The sequence below is a fragment of the Mustela putorius genome, unplaced genomic scaffold, assembly GCF_011764305.1.
Source record: "Mustela putorius furo isolate JIRA1106 unplaced genomic scaffold, ASM1176430v1.1 tig00537350_pilon_pilon_pilon, whole genome shotgun sequence".
In the NCBI taxonomy this organism is placed as follows: Eukaryota; Metazoa; Chordata; class Mammalia; order Carnivora; family Mustelidae; genus Mustela; species Mustela putorius.
Genome location: NW_025422471.1, coordinates 21313362 through 21326921, shown reverse-complemented (window position 1 = coordinate 21326921; position 13560 = coordinate 21313362). Strand labels below are relative to the sequence as shown.

The 13560-nt window shown below is 39.8% G+C and overlaps 1 protein-coding gene and 1 pseudogene across 2 annotated transcripts in view; one reads left to right on the top strand and one right to left on the bottom strand.

The window, feature by feature from the left end:
- RASGRF2 (Ras protein specific guanine nucleotide releasing factor 2) overlaps positions 1 to 13560 on the top strand; it is a 248493-nt gene that overhangs the window by 15906 nt on the left and 219027 nt on the right. The window lies entirely within an intron of this gene.
- LOC123390440 lies at positions 6518 to 6635 on the bottom strand (annotated as a pseudogene).

The following is a 13560-nucleotide window of genomic DNA, read 5'->3' as shown; positions in this document are numbered from 1 at the left end:
ATAATTAGACAATTTCATTTAGGATACTAACTTGTTAGTTTTTTATACGCTTTCTTTTATATTATGTGGCTGTAAGAACTATCATTACTGAGTGCTTATTTTGGGTTAAAGAGCCAGGCATTCTATGTATATTATTTAATTATGACAATCATCCTGAGATGACAGTGTCCTCTTTATTTTGCAGATAAGGATAGTGAGGCCTAGAGTGATGTAGTAATTCATCCAGGGAAAAATTGTATTAAACAGCAAACTTAGTTAATAGAACCTAGTTTAACAATTAACTTAGCATTTGTTGAACTTGCGTTAACGAGGAGCTAAAAACATACAACCAGGAGGGAAAGGTCTTTGTCTTCAGTCTCATTCTTCTCTGTCATGGTTCATTTGCAGTGTGAGTGGGAAACTTCGCAGACTGATCTGGCCACATTCGCAAAGCCCATAAAACAAGTTGTTATTTCCACTCCAGATTGATGGAGTTATATCAACAAAGCAGAGCTATGGGCTCAGAGTTATATAAGGGAAGCACTAGAACCAGTTCACAGAACCTCTGTAATCTCTATCTGCTTGGCCCTGTGCAGAGCGCCTGAAAGCTGGGTCATGGTGGAAAGTAGAACAATGGGGATCAGGTCAGTCTGTCTCCAGAGCACCCCATCTTTCTCCTCTGCTGCTGACTTCCAGCACCAGAAGGGGCTCAGCACTGAAGATGTAGAACACACAGCCCTCCTTGCCATTTCAGACTTGGCTTATGCTGTGACTTGACGGTGAGAAGATTTCTTGTATCTTGATGTAGTCCACGTTCTTGGTGTCTTGATCTGTATTACTGCTTTTTGGCCACTAGGTCTACTAGGTTACAGTCTCCCTTGACCCAGAGCAGTGAATACTGTCGTCTGAAATATTGGGCAACCAAAAGCAATATTCGCCACCTGTACACTGTTTTTCTGTTCTGGGCACCAAGTGTCGTCTTATATTTATTTGGTCGGCAAACAAAACAAAACAGATGAACTCTTGTCGCTGGAATTTGTAGTCTAATGGTTGAATAGTAATATCAGTAGTATCCTGTGATTGTAGTGCCTTAGATCGTTTCCTCCTGTGAATGTTATAAAAATTAATTTTCATGGGCGACCTGAAACCATAAAACATCCTACAAGAAAACGTGCAGTAATATCTTTGTCATCAGCCATAGAAACATTTTTCTAGATATGTCTCCACAGGCAAGGGAAACAAAAGCAAAATTAAACTATTGAGACTACACAAAAATAAAAAGCTTTTGCACAGTGAAGGAAACCATCAGCACAACAAAAAAGCACCCTACTGAATGGGAGAAGATATTTGCAAATGATATATCTGATAATGGGTTAATATCCAAAATATTTAAGGAACTTATACAATTCAATACCAAAGAAAGAATCAATATGATTAAACAATGGGCAGAAGATTTGAATAGACATGATTCCAAAGTAGACATACCAATGGCCAACGGACAGATGAAATAATGCTCAGCATTACTTATCAACAGGACGATGTAAATTAAAACCACAATGAGGTATTACCTCTTACCTCTCAAAAAACCTAAAAGCAAAAATGCAAGAAATACCAAGTATTGGTAAAAATTTGGAGAAAAAAGAGCCCTCGTGCATTGTTGGTGGGAATGCAAATCTGTATAATCACTTTAGAAAGCATTTAAGAGGTTCCTGCAAATTTGAAAATAGAATTATATGACCTCATAATCCTACATCTGGGTATTTATACAAAGAAAATAAAAACTGTAATTTGAAAAGATATATCTACTTCTGTGTTTACTGTAGCATTATTTACAATAACCAATATATGGAAACAACCTAAATGTCCATCCATAGATGAATAGATAAGGAAAATATGGTATATTTATACAATGGAATATTACTCAACCATAAAAAAGAATGAGATCTTGCCATTTGCAACAATACGGATGGATTTAGAAGGTACAATACTAAGTGAAATAAATTGCTCAGGGAAAGACAAATACCATATGATTTCATTCATAAACAAAACAAATGAACAAACAAAGAAAAAGGCAAAATAACCCAGACTCGGCAAATGTACCAAACAAACTTGAGATTGCCAGAGAGGAGGTGGGTGGGGGATGGGTGCAATAGATAAAGGGGATTAAGAGAACATTTGTGTTGATGACTACTGAGTAATTTCTACAGTTGTTGAATCACTGTATTTTATATCTGAAAATATAATACTCTAAGTTGCTTATTCTTCAGTTAAAAAAAAATTAAAGTTTATTTTTAGCATGCCAGTTTGAGCTGAGACCATCCTCCTTCCTGTTCACCTGCCATGTCTTTATCTTATAGCACTGTACATGCAATGGCTTTCCATCTCGCTGAATGGTACAGAATGCACAGTACATTGAGGCAAAGTTCCCGAATTCAAGTTCTAGATCCACCTTTAACAAGCTGTGGATTCTCAAGCTTAGTTATTTCCTTATCTGGAAAATGGGCATGATAATTCCTACTGTGTAAAGTAAGTAGGAACATTAAATTAATTGAGATAATCTTTGTGAAAAGTGTTTTGTAGACTAAAATGCTGTAAGAATGGTATTTAAAATTTTTCACAGTTACATTTTTTTCATGTAAATGAGGGCATTTTAAGCAGTAAATTAGTTGAAAGCTTGATTACTACAGATGAGATTCTGTTCATTTTGCGGTCCATTTTGTGAACCAGATAGCTTTTCTGCCTAGTTTGTAGGCATCTTTATGAGGCCAAGGTTTTAAATTTCTGTGGACAATATTTAGTGCATGAAAAACTCCTAGAGAAATAGTTGAAAGTTTACTCTAAATGTAGGAGAATATTACCTATAAGGATAGACGAGTGAAGAGGTTTTTTTTTTTTGACATTTAAATCCTTTCTGTTGTATGGATCCTTTTGACTATAATAAATATTAAATACATGAGAGAGAGATTAATAGGTATTTTTTGCAGAAGAAAGATGTAGCTAAATTGACATTTGTGCTTTAAAGAGTCAAAAAAAATTTTTATACAGAGAATGTTTAATCTTTTATACAGAGAATGTGTACTGAAAGATAAACAAATCCACAACTTACTCCTTTTTCTGCTTTTTGCTATAAACTGCCATGCTAACAGAACATTTTTTCAAGCACTTTTTTGTTTATAAAAACAATATATTTGGGATCTAATGTGTACAGCATGATGACTGTAGTTAACATTACTATATTGTATAATTGAAATTTGCAAAGAGAGTAGATCTTGAATGTTCTTACCACATACAGGCAACTTTGTGAAGTGATAGATTTATTAAACTTATCATGGTAATCATTTCAGAACATATAGTATATCACATCATCACTTTGTATATTTCAAACGTATACCATATTATTTGTCAATTATTTCTCACTAAAGCTGGGGGAGAAAGAAATCCGTGAGTGAGCATAGATGGTGTAATGCTTTCTGGTTCCAGGAGTTATATTAGAAGTGATGGGTTGTTCTGGTACCATTGTGTAGACACATTATTAAATTTTAAATTCATTTTCGAAAAGGGAGTGTAATGGTTACTGTGCAAAATTTGAAAAATCAAAGTGAATTATAAAACAAGTTAAAATATCCTGAAATCCTATCCCTCAGAGAAAACTATGGTATTGGAAGAGTTCCTTTAAGGACTTTTCTGTGCGTGCATATAAATAGTAGATGATATTATTATTATTGTTATGATTATTTTAGTGTGTGGAGGGACAGAGGGAGAGGGAGAACCTCAGGTAGGCTCCATACCCAGCATGGAGCCCTTTGCATGGCTCAAACTCACAACTCTGAGATCATGACCTGAACTGAAATTAAGAGTCTGATGCCTAACCGACTGAGACACCCTGGCACCCCTATATAATAGACATTTTTAAAGTGGGGCACATTTGGGATCATATTGTATGTAGAGTTTGGGATCCTGATTTATTTTTTATGGAAGTATGGTTGACACACAAGATCCTGATTTTTAAAATTGAACATTATATTGTGAGTATTTTGTTTGCCAGTATATATTCTTTGAAAACATTTTAAGTACAACATTCTTTCTATCACACAGATAACAAACATTTTTCTACTGTTGGGTATTAAGGTTTTTTTTTTTTTTATAATATTTTATTTATTTTTTTGACAGAGAGAGACACAGGGAGAGAGGGAACACAAGCAGGGGGAGTGGGAGAGGGAGAAGCAGGATTCCCGCTGAATAGGCAGCCCCAAGCCCCTTCTCTCGCTGTGTCTCTTTCTCTCTGTCAAATAAGTAAATCAAATCTTAAAAAAAAAAAAAAAAAGAAAAAGAAAACTGAACATAAAAAATAAATTTCATGCTTAGCGAAATAAGTCAAGCAGAGAAAGACAACTATCATATGATCTCCCTGATATGAGGAAGTGGTGATGCGACATGGGGGCTTAAGGGGGTAGGAGAAGAATCAATTAAACAAGATGGGATTGGGAGGGAGACAAACCATAAGTGACTCTTAATCTCACAAAACAAACAGGGTTGCTGGGGGGAGGGGGTTTGGGAGAAGGGGGGTGGGGTTATGGACATTGGGGAGGGTATGTGCTTTGGTGAGTGCTGTGAAGTGTGTAAACCTGGCGATTCACAGACCTGTACCCCTGGGGATAAAAATACATGTTTATAAAAAAAAAAATTAAAAAAAAATAAATAAAAAATAAATTTCTGGAATGAACGTACGATCTCATCTGTGAATAAAATACAGAAATAAACATGGCTAAATATGGTTGTCTGATTTTTGGAGTAAAACTAGACTCTGAATGCTTTTTGGTGGAATTTACTCTCCCTAGGGTTAATATTTGTTATGATTAGTTGGAGTGCCTGAGACCGTGATCAATGAGCTCCATCTGAATGCACAAAGTGGAAATACCCCAAATTGCTATGTTCCATTGATTTTATTCATACTTGGATTATAGTGTTTTATATTTTCTGAAATCAGGATGTGTTTTCGATCAATGTGCACATTTTGTGGTAGTACTGTTCCTACAAACTTTTACTAACTTATGTTGCATTTTATAATACCATCAAAGAAGCAAAAAAAAAAGGAAAAGAAAAAAAAAAGTGATAGCTTCCAGACCAAAATATTTGGCATTTATTTGTATATTCAGAGGTCTTTGATGTGTGTGTATTTGCAAGAGCACGGTGGTATATGGATGTCTGTGTTGTATAGTATACTATGAGCCTTTGACCTTTTGATAATAATTAAGTTTAAATATAGGGAATATGATGACCATGTGAGAAAGGGGAAAGCTCAGTTCTAGGCTTTCGAGGTATTTATTCTAAAAAAATCTACTTGAAAGATGGCAACTGATCTTTACCTTGGTTGGTTTTTAATCTCTTCGTGCAGCCTCTCTGGGCCACAAGATCTTGGGTCACTAAAATCCATACAACACACTTCTTCATGCAACTACAACATTATTTACTTCTTTTGGCAACAGGTTTTCATTTTTCATATTCATTGTGGTTAAAGAACGGCAAATTTTCACTGTTCCTTAAATGTGATTGTGTTACCTTTTTTGATTTAGAAAGACCAAAACAAAACAACTGAAGTTTAAGATACTGATTCTTTCCTACCTTTAATGTTGCTAACAGCGGCCTTGCCCCCTTTGGGATACTGTTAACTTTCCCTTTGAGAGAGAACATTGTATCCCTGGAACAGGATCTGTGCTCCCCCATTGTGGCTCTCTCTGTGGCTTTTGGTAATGAGAGTAATTTTGGCTCACAGACAGAACTCCTGGAAGAATATTACTGAATTTCTTATGTCTTCCTTCTGTTTTAAAATTTAACCATGTTGTGAATTTCAACAAATGAGTCTTCTGGCCTTGATATTTGGATAAAACATTTTTTTAAAGTTTTTTTTTTTTTATTTGTTTATTTGACAGACAGAGATCACAAGTAGGCAGAGAAGCAGGCAGAGAGAGAGGAGGAAGCAGGCTCCCTGCTGAGCAGAGAGCCTGATGTGGAGCTTGATCCCAGGACCCTGAGATCATGACCCGAGCCAAAGGCAAAGGCTTTAACCCACTGAGCCACCCGGGTGTCCCTGGATAAAACATTTTATTTGAAGATTATTTTAGGGTCCTGGAAGACAGGTTTGTTTGGAGACTCTCTGTCACTTTGAGTAAAAGAGGAAGATCTATCGGCTTTTTGCTTGGCGGCCTTGTGGGCTAGCAAAGTAAGAAGCTTCCAGAGAGTCTTTTTCCCACACCCTGTGAGCCCAGTTCCCAAATTCTCAGGATTGCTGCTAATGACATCACGGTAAAATCCAGGCAAGTATTTTCCAGATACCTTGTAATCTCTTTTGCACATTTGTCTAAAAGTCACTTAAAGTTTTGGAGCTATTTATATATCCATCCTGTAACTGTAGTCCAAACATGCCAACACTGGTTATACAGTCCCTGTAAGAGGGGAGACCTTCCAACTGAGACTTTCCTAAGACTTGCTGTCACTAGTAATAATACCGTCTGCTTTCTTACTGCTCTGTAGATATCATAGTGTGACTTCCACGTTTTCTGGGACAATCTCCCATCCAAGTACTAACCAGGCCCGACCCTGCTTAGCTTCCGAGATCAGACGAGATCGGGCGCGTTCAGGGTGGTATGGCCGTAGACTCTGGGACAATCTTGATTTAAAATATTCTATCTCTACAGTCCTGTAAGAGCATTTGGGTCTTCGGGCCACAGGGTTGTACTTTGCTTTGGAAATTCTGGTACCTGCATTTTCTTTTTGAAAAACTTTATTCAATGCTGGTTAGACTCTTCAGTGGTGTTCTCAGCAGTCCACATGGTACAGCTGAGGTGGGAAGAGACTTTATTACAAGAGGGGCTGTTGTTTGATGCTGAGGCTTGTGAGTGTGTGTGTGGTACTTTAGTAACTAATTTTCTCTTTAGGGGGTATTCCCAACCATTCCTTTCTCATACTAAAAAGTGCTTTCTAAAAAACAAAACGTCTAGTTTCGCTGGGAAAATAACAGGGCATTACATTTGTCTTTAGAGAACAATATGTAGAAGATAAAGCGTCTTTTAAAAGGAAATAGAAGTTTGACCATGAAATTAATTCACCAGCAGTGGAATACTTCAGTGATACAGCTCCTGCCCCAAAATGATAAATCAGGAAGGGATTAGTGTGGGCTTTTCTGCCTGTAAAGGTCTGAATAAATATCCTAACCTTTGGATATATACATAGCCTATCCTAACGGTTGAATATATGTATTTGCAAAGCCTGAATGTGCTCACAAGCCAGATCCCCCTTTGGTAAAGCCTGAGCACTTTATTCCTTCGTTTATTCTCTAAGCAAGTCTGAGTCCTTGCTACAAAGCACTGTATGAGGCCTGTGCAGGAGGTTTAAGGGGTAGTCTCTGTGGTCCTCAAAGTGCCTTTTTAGGGAGGAGATGAGGTAGCATATTTGTAGTTCTCTGATGTTGCGTGAGGCTTGGTAAAGGCTGTATGTGTTCAGGGAGCGAGGAAGAACTTTTTGGCTTTGTGGTCAGGCAGGGTTATAGGAACATTTGAGGTCCGTGGTGCGTGACAGAAACTGAGTTTAATTGGTAAGAAAGAAGGAAGCACTAGCCGCATTTTGGCTTCGCTGGGGGACATTTAGATCCAGGCTGGAAGTAGCATTTGGGCAAGACCCGACAGGCAGACAGGCCGGATCACATACATTGTTTTGCGCGTTGTATAGAGCCTTGGAGGGACATGAGTATGGGGAGGGGAGTAGCAGAAATATGTTGAAAAAAAAAAATCTGGCATGGTGTTTGGGGAAAACGGAACAAGAAAAGACAGGAACCTGAGAAGGAACCTAAGAATTTGGTTGTATTATTAAGGTTTACTGTGAGGAACTTTTCCTGATGTCATATGAGCTTTACAAAATTAACTTAGAGCAGTGTCTCTCAAAGTTAGCCACTCAGAAAGTGTCTCTCAGAGGAATATCCACTTGTGTGCCTTGGTGTTTGTCACTTGTTAAAATGGGTTCCCACCAAAGAAGTATTGGGAGGGGCTGAGTTACCCCAAGTGAAGCAGGTTTGTTTGTTTGTTTCTTTCTTTCTTTTTTTAAAAGATTTTATTTATTTATTTGGCAGACAGAGATCACAAGCAGGCAGAGAGGCAGGCAGAGAGAGAGAGAGAGGAGGCTCCCCGCTGAGCAGAGAGCCTGACTGGAGCTTAATCCCGGGACTCTGGGATCATGACCAGAGCAGAAGGCAGAGGCCCTAACCCACTGAGCCACCCAGGCACCCCAGCAGGTTTCTTTATGACAGGATTCCTCACAGTCTTTACTATGCAAATGGTTTGTGAATCCTCCCTTACTGGATAGTTTATTTCTAGAACCAACATAGGCTGGTGCTGTGAGCTGTAGAAACCAAGTTCAGTGCCCTCCCAGGCCCCTCTTTCCCCCACTGGCCACTTTGGTTGCCGCCAACACATTGGGGTCTCTGCTGTGGCCAATGCAGGGCACCAAATGGTTGAATCTGTCTAGGAAATCTCAGTCACTTAGTCTCATCCTTTCAAGCCACGTGCCAGCCACGTGCCTAAGTTGTGCTATCCTGGCTCTTAGGAGGAGACAGGGGCTAGCTGGGTTTCAGGTTACAGTGATGGCCACAGCCCTGTCCCTCTACCCCCTCCCCCAGCCCTACTCCTGGAGCTGGGCCAGTCTTCATCCTGATAGTGTCTCCTGAGATATCTCTGGCTGAGGGCATTTACATACAGAGCTGTTCACCACCGTGGATGAGCTACCCAGGCACAGGGGACAGTAGCCTTGATTTTGCCTCTTGGCCAGCAAAGCCTAAAATATTTACTATCTGGTCCTTTACAGGGAAGGTTTGCTGCCCTCTGCCATAGTCCTGCACTGTCCATTGTGGCAGCTACCAGCCACAGGTGGCTTTTGAGCGCTTAAACCATGGCCAGTCTGAATTGAGGTGTGCTGTGTTCGTGCTTGATACATACTGGAATTGAAAGACTTGGTGCCCCCAAAATAAATAAATAAAATATCTCAGTAATTTTTTATATTTCGTTAGATGTTAAAGGGATATTCTGGGGACACCAGGTCAAATAAAAATAAATAAAATGTATTACTGAAATTTATTTCAGCTGCTTCTCTTTACTTTTTTCCATGCAGCCACTAGCAAATTTAAAATTGCATGCGTGGCTTGCGTTTGTGGTGCACATTGTATTTCTCTTGTATGGTGCTGACCGTTATACAGCACCCGCGGTTGTTGACCACAGAGCTCTTTTTCCAAGGAGCCTCTTGAATAAAATGAAATGTCTTTTCTTTCTTTTCTTTTTTTAAAAAAGATTTTAGTTATTTATTTAAAAGAGTGATCACAAGTGGCAGAGAGGCAGGCAGAGAGAAAGGAGGAAGCAGGCTCTCTGCTGAGCAGAGAGCCCGATGTGGGGCTCGATCCCAGGACCCTGAGATCATGACCTGGGCCAAAGGCAGAGGCTTTAACTCAGTGAGCCATCCAAGTGCCCCAACAATAAGCATTTTAGAGAGAAATATATGAAGCTATACTTTGAAAATTCGGAGAAAAAGGAAACAGGTTTTACTGGTTTATACTGATTCTCTTTGGGGAAGTGGGGGTTATTTTCATTTTCTTCATGCCTATTTATATGGTCTAATTTTCCACAATAGACTTGTATATCTTATGTAATTAATCAAAATAATTATTTAACCGCAGTGTAACTAATGTACGAAGTAGCTCCTTGGAAACAGGAAAAGTGCAAATTTCTAAGTGAACATATTTATGTGGCATGGGAATTCATAAAAATAGATTTCATTGTCACATAATGTGAGACATTAGATAAAAAGCATTTTCACTCAGATTGGTCACATACTGCAAACAGATTGTTCTAGTAATAAGGCAAATGGTCACTGGTAGCAAGTAAAGACATTTGTACTATCTAGAAGATGAAGTTCTTATTGGAAAACCTTTTGAGGTCTCCCCTGGGTTCTCCATCTCACCACAAGTATGATGGCCAGTGATTTTTCCACTGAAATAATTTGTTGAAATTTTAAAACACTTCATGGCTAGTTATTTTTATGTGACCCAGTACAGGAAGGATGTGGAGGGGTGGAGTACCATGGGAACTCCTGCCTGTTAATGGAAAATTGTTGAAAAATGGACTAAGGCGTGGCAAGAAGTCTGAAGAGATGGGTGTGTAAAAAAACCCCAAGGTTTTTACTGTGGCGGGTATGGGTGTGCTGGACCCCAGTAGGTCTTAGGATATTTGCATTTTGTTTACTTCCATGGTGAAAGGTGTCGCTAAGGATCAATTTAACGGTGGAAACTTAGAAAAGTAAGAAGATGACTTTCATCACGGTAGTTGATAGGTAAGCCCCGGCCGGCAAGCAGGACTCTCCAAATGGGTTTTACCTTTAACATTCATAACATTAAGCAGAATTTCATAGACTCCATAGAATCCAATCTATTTAGAACACATCTCTTCTGACAGATATTTTAAACAATTTATGTATAACTTCAGCTAAGTTAATGGGAAACGTCACCGGCAATGTGTATATCATTAAAAATCGGTGATAGTTGCCCTTAGACTATGAAAACATTTGTGGAGATCTGATGTTACCAGAGACTTTGCGATCCTCCTCTGGGCACTCACCACCTCATACGCACTTGGTATAGCCTTCTCTGGTATTGGGGTCATTATCTATCTGTCTTCTCAACTCTGAGCTCCTTTTATTTTTTTTTTAATTTCCTTTTTAAATTAACATATAATGTATTATTTGTTTCAGGGGTACAGGTCTGTGATTCATCCATCTTACACAATTCACAGCACTCACCATAGCACATACCCTCCCCAATGTCCATCACCCAGCCACCCCACCCTTCCCCATTCAACCCCCACCCCAAGCAACCCTGAGTTTGTTTCCTGAGATTAAGTGTCTCTTATGCTTTATCTCTCTCCCCAGTCTGGTCCCATCTTGTTTCATTTTTTTTCCCCTCCTTACCCCCATGAAATCCCTGCCCTGCCTCTCAATTCCTCATATCGGAGAGATCATATGATAGTTATCTGTCTCTGATTGACTTATTTCGCTAAGCATGATACCCTCTGGTTCTATCCATGTCATTGCAAATGGCAGGATTTCATTTTTTTGATGGCCGTATATTATGTCATTGTATATATACACCACATTTTCTTTATCTATTCATCTGTTGATGGACATCTAGGTTCTTTCCATAGTTTGGCTATTGTGGACATTACTGCTATAAACATTACGGTGCACGTGCCCCTTTGGATCACTACATTTGTATCCTTGTATACCCAGTAGTGCTATATCTGGGTCATAGGGTAGCTCTATTTTCAACTTTTTGAGGAACCTCCATGCTGTTTTCCAGAGTGGTTGCACCAGCTTGCATTCCCACCAACGGTGTAGGAGGGTTCCCCTTTCTCTGCATCCTTGCCAGCATCTGTCGTTTCCTGACTTGTTAATTTTAGCCATTCTGACTGGTGTGCGGTGGTATCTCACTGTGGTTTTGATTTGTATTTCCTTGATGCTGAATGATGTGGAGCACTTTTTCATGTGTCTGTTGGCCATCTGGATGTCTTCTTTGTAGAAATGTCTGCTCATGTCCTCTGCCCATTTCTTGGTTGGATTATTTGTTCTTTGGGTGTTGAGTTTGAGAAGTTCTTTATAGATTTTGGATACTAGCCCCTTTATCTGATATGTCGTTTGCAAATATCTTCTTCCATTCTGTCAGTTGGCTTTTAGTTTTGTTGACTGTTCCCTTTGCTGTGCAAAAGCTTTTGATCTTGATGAAGTCCCAATAGTTCATTTTTGCCCTTGCTTCCCTTGCCTTTGGCAATGTTTCTAGGAAGATGTTGCTGTGGCTGAGGTCAAAGATCAACTCTGAGCTCCTTAACTGCTGCAGCTGTCTTCCTTGCTGTTGGATCCCTACCTACCAGGACAGGACGTGTAGTTAGTGTCCAGTGGATGTTTACTGAGAGAAGGAAAGAAGGAGAGGAGCGTTCTGGATGGTAGAATTATTAATTATTAATTAGTCCCTGTACTCAAAAGGCAGTAGTCTGAACTGCTCCAGGACAGATGCTTCTGGGACACAGGAAATCCAACAATCTTTAACTTGGGAGCTTCAGTAACACTTTGCAGGAGCAAATCTGTTAGTATTTGTTAAGGTCCATTCTTCTATCTCATTCCTCAGTGTTTGAAATCAGACCCTTATCTTACTTCAGTTATCTTCGAGGGGCCTCCATGCCATTCCATCCTCCATGTTGCCATTATGCCTGTCTCTCTAAATTATTAGGAGCACATTATCCACTGCTTAGTGCCTGTTACTGGCTAACAATAATGTCTGTAACTGCTGGAGAGTGCTGCCTTCTTCACAGGACACCTGAGCGCTCTGTGTTCTGGCCCGGTCGCTCCCTCTCTCCCCTAGCTGGGCCCTACATGTGGTCATCATTTCTGAACAGGCTGTGTGCTTTGCTGTTTTCTCTGCATGAAATGCTTTCCACCTTCCTGTTTTTGCCAGACGAGCGAGCACCTTTTCTGTAGAAGATCATCTCTCTGACTACCCTTCAGGGAGTTTACCATACCCTTCCTGGGGTCTCTGTCCGTGCTTGTATGCTTTCTCAATTATTATGACCTTATGTACTTGTCCTTTTGCTGCTGTTGATGCTATTGCTTCCTTTTTTTTTTTTTTTTACAAGTTTTTAAAAGAGAGAGAGAGAGCGTGCGCGCACATGTAGGGGAAGGGGCAGAGGCAGAGGGAGAGAGAGAATCCCAGGCAGACTCCTGTGCTAAGTGTGGTGCCTGACTCAGGGCCTGACTCACAACTGTGAGATCATGACCTGAGCAGACATCAAGTGTTGGATGCTCAATTAATTGAGCCACCCAGGCAACCCTGTCTTTTTCCTTCAGTGCCCCACTGCTCAGCTCTGATGTCCAAGAAATGGCAGCTCCCATTTACTAAGGGCCGAATGCATACCAGGCATTGCGTAGACTCAACTCCTACTGGATTAAGAAGTCCTCAGGGACAGGAACCAAAGCTTACACCGAGCTGAACATCTGTTTGGTGGGGGGCTCTCTAAATAAAACAGATTGGTTGAATATAAGACTTTCCATCATCTTTTAAAATAAATAGACAAGTAGTCTAAGTCATTTGAAAGCAACGCTCATTTAGGCTTCATGCAGGCAATTTTGGAAATAAGTGGTGGGTGATTATCACTCATTTACTCTGCCAGTTTGTTGTTGAGCAAATCACTGCACACTGGTAGAACACTGACCAGGGAGGGAACACGGAGACATGGTGTCCACTTAACACTTACAAGGTTGCCTAGAATGCTGAGAGGAAAGGCGAAGAAAACCAGAGTAGTGATAGTGCTGAGTGTAAAATGTCGATTCTTGGTTAAAGGAAAACCACTGTGAAATAGCTCATCACAGTTTCCTGTGGCTTGAAATACTTGGGGACATACATTATGTTCTTCAGCTGCCGTCTCCATCTCTTCTGTTCCTTTTTGCTCGTTTTTCAATCCCAGTGTGAAATTTCCTTACACCATCACTCTGCCAACCCAG